Source organism: Onychostruthus taczanowskii, unplaced genomic scaffold (assembly GCF_017590055.1).
Source record: "Onychostruthus taczanowskii isolate IOZ18803 unplaced genomic scaffold, ASM1759005v1 scaffold1223, whole genome shotgun sequence".
Classification (NCBI taxonomy): domain Eukaryota; kingdom Metazoa; phylum Chordata; class Aves; order Passeriformes; family Passeridae; genus Onychostruthus; species Onychostruthus taczanowskii.
In genome coordinates this window covers 1-3,643 of record NW_024498378.1, presented here as the reverse complement: position 1 = coordinate 3,643, position 3,643 = coordinate 1, and the positions used below count along the sequence as shown (strand labels likewise).

At 50.4% G+C, this 3,643-nt stretch overlaps 1 pseudogene; it reads right to left on the bottom strand.

The window, feature by feature from the left end:
* Nucleotides 1-252: 252 nt before the first annotated feature.
* LOC121331515 lies at nt 253-1,184 on the bottom strand (annotated as a pseudogene).
* Between the last annotated feature and the right edge of the window lie 2,459 nt (nt 1,185-3,643).

Below are 3,643 nucleotides of genomic sequence, written 5' to 3'. Positions count from 1 at the left end.
AGGGCATCTCTGCAGAAAACTTTGCTGTGAGAACCCTTCGTTCCTTTAAAATAATTGAGAGTGCAGCCCCTAATGGACACAATCTGTGGAGACAGGGAAGTTGGACAAAATGAGAAATGGCACAAACAATGACATTTTCTTGTAAACAATATGAAAAAGCTTAAACAAAGGCAAGAAAACCCACAATCAAACCAAGAAGAATTATCAAATATGAATTTTTTTGCAAGTCATATGTAGAAATTGGCCAGCAGTTTAATGTTTCTGAATGCATCCAGTCATCAGTCTCCTCGCTGCAGCCTTGAGCTCCTGGTTCCTCAGGCTGTAGATGAGGGGGTTCAGGGTTGGAGGCACCACCAAGTACAGAACTGACAGGGCCAGATCCAGGGATGGGGAGGAGATGGAGGAGGGCTTCAGATGAGCAAACATGCCAGTGCTAAGAAACAGGGAGACCACAGCCAGGTGAGGGAGGCAGGTGGAAAAGGCTTTGTGCCGTCCCTGCTCAGAGGGGATCCTCAGCACAGCCCTGAAGATCTGCACATAGGAGAAAACAATGAACACAAAACAGCCAAATATGAGACAGGCACTGATTGCAATAAGCCAGAGTTCCCTGAAATAAGATTTAGAACAGGAGAGTTGAGGATCTGGGGGATTTCACAGAAGAACTGGCCCAGGGCATTGCCATGGCACAGGGGCAGGGAAAATGTATTGGCCATGTGCATGAGAGCGTTGAGAAAGGCACTGGCCCAGGCAGCTGCTGCCATGTGGGCACAAGCTCTGCTGCCCAGGAGGGTCCCGTAGTGCAGGGGTTTGCAGATGGACACGTAGCGGTCGTAGCACATGACAGTGAGAAGTGCAAATTCTGCTGACATGAAAAAGGCAAATAAAAACACCTGTGCAGCACACCCTGAGTAGGAGATGTTCCTGGTGTTCCAGAGGGAATTGTGCATGGCTTTGGGGACAGTGGTGCAGATGGAGCCCAGGTCGCTGAGGGCCAGGTTGAGCAGGAAGAAGAACATGGGCGTGTGCAGGTGCTGGCCGCAGGCTACGGCGCTGATGATGAGGCCGTTGCCCAGGAGGGCAGCCAGGGAGATGCCCAGCAAGAGGCAGAAGTGCAGGAGCTGCAGCTGCCGCGTGTCTGCCAATGCCAGCAGGAGGAAATGGCTGATGGAGCTGCTGTTGGACATTTCCTGGAGCTGGGCTTTGGGTTCTGCTGTAGAGAAAAGTGCAGTTAAGAGTTAGAGGATTCCCTGTGGCCAGGGCTGGGCCCTGCCAGTGCTGCCAGAGCCCAGCCCAGCCCTGGGGGCTCAGCTCTGCCCTGCAGACCCCTCCCAGCTCTGGCACTGCCCAGGGACAGCTCTGGCTCTGCAGGCTCTGATGGTAACATCAGAGTAACCCTTAGGATGCTAGAAAAGTGACACTGATGCTGCCTCTAACAGACCCTGTGCTGATTTCTGTTACAGCCTCGTTTATTAAAATATGAAAATAATATGTTTTTATTTTTCTCAACATGGACTGAGAGATAAATATGTGCAATTTCCCATCCAGGCAACCCAGAGCAGTAAACTAAAAAAGCAGGAAATTCCCTTTTATGCATCTCCTGCCTAGCTGTGCTCCCTGTACAATCTACGGGGAAATGTTATGGAATTGAATGTCATGCTGGGAGCAGTGCTGAACAATGCAGCATCCTCACCACACAAGGAGAACATTTCCAAGCCTTACCAGCTGTCTCCTTCCCCCCAGATCTTGTCCCCCAGCGCTGGGAGCAGCTCCCCGGGCTGGCTGAGAGCTGTCCCTGGCAGGCAGCAGAGTCCCTGCCCCAGCACAGCGCCCTGGGCTGCAGGAGCCTGCTCTGCAGGACAGCCCTGGGCACCCCTGGCTGCTCTGCACGAGAGAGAATCAGAGAATGTACTCACAGAGTCTGCAGGCATTGGGATGTTCCAGCTTTAGGAGATGGCTCCAGGGGCTGCAGCTGCATTGTCCTGCAGCCAGAGGTTCCTGTGCCAAGGGCTGGCAGTGATTCTGCCCCAGGCACTTCTCAGCACCTTCCCAGCCCTGACTGATTGAAGCTCTCTGTGCCTCTGGGCTGTGCCCGGGCTGGCTGCAGGCAGTGCCCCAGCCCTGCTGGGCTGGCAGAAGAGCTGCTCATCAAGAGAAATGTGCTTTTGAAGCTCTTCTTGCTTACCAGGAGCTGCCTCTGTGCCAGGAGCCCAGCCCAGCTCAGCAGCACAGACACAGCAGCAGGACTTTAATGACCCTCTGGGGCTTTGTGCTCAGGCCCTGAACATCAGTCCCTGAGAGGCAGCTGAAGAAACCTCTGCAGAACTCCAAGTCAGAATCCAACTCCAAAGTTTCTTGGACTTTTAATGGGTCCCAGGGAGGGACACGACTGAGAAAGTGTCCCCAGGCCCCAGGCAGAGCAGAGAACTGGAGGCACTGATGACAGGTGGGGACAAAGAGAAGCCAAGTCTTGGTGGCCTGGGGCACAGCAGCAGGGTCTGTGCCACCAAGGGCTGGGAGGAGACACCTTGTCCTGAGGACCTGGGGCCTCCTGGCACAGCCCGAGCCAGGCTGGGCACTGTCAGCCCCTTGTCCTGCCCTCACATTGAATCTCTGAGAGGTTTTTGTGCCATTGTGGCCTGCAATTCTCTCATCCAAGGAGTCCATGAGGAGCCCGTTTTGGGGATGGACCTCAGAGGCACCCATTAATTCCTTGAAGCCCTTTGGGTTTTTCGTCTGACTTTGACTCCTTGAAAGGTTTGTGCAATCTCCTCTCAGGCCCTGAGGTTCCAGGGCTCAGCTCCAAATGCACCATGGGGCTCATTAGGATCAAGCAAGTCTGGAGAAACTATGGCTCTGCCTTCATTTCCCTCTGCTCTCATGCAGTTCATCAGGAATGTTTCTGTAGTGGTTTTGGTTCACCTTTTTGCGATTTCTTGGCAAATGCCTCAGTTGTTGTGGTGGGTTCAGTGTTGGCTAATTACCAGTGCACTCACCAGAATATTCTTACTCATTTCTTGCTGTGAGATAGGTTTAGGAGAAATGCAAAGTGGGCTCAAAAATTTAAAAGGGTATAAAGAAAAGTTTATTAATAGCAACTAAAAGAAACAGTAATAAGAATAAGAATCAGAACAAATTGTTCAGAACAATTCTCATCTCTCTATAACCATTTAATTCTTAATGAAAATATAGAGTCAAAGCCTAAAATTTTCAGTTTACCACTACTAGAATAGTCTTTCTTCAGTTCACTTAGGGAGAGGAGTCTCTCTTTCATGCTATGGAAACTTCTCCATAAGAAAAGTTTTCTTGTAGCTCTCAATTCCCACAAACAGCTGCTGCCCGGAAAATCTGTAATCGTGAAGTCCCTCCCATTTTTCACAGCTTTTCCCACAGCTGTGTTTATGGGCCATGACAACTTATGGGGTATTAGTTTAAAGATTATCTTTTTAAGAGCAAAGTTTCTCTTCATGTATCTCTTAAATCATCTTCATCTCTGAGAACAGAGATCTTTTTCTTCTCTCCCTGAGGGCACAGAGTCTCATCACTCTGCTCTCTTTCTCTGTTCAAACTTCTCATGTGATCACAGCTACTTGAACATTTTCTTACATGCAGCCGGAGATGTTTTACCATGGAGGTTTCTGCAGCG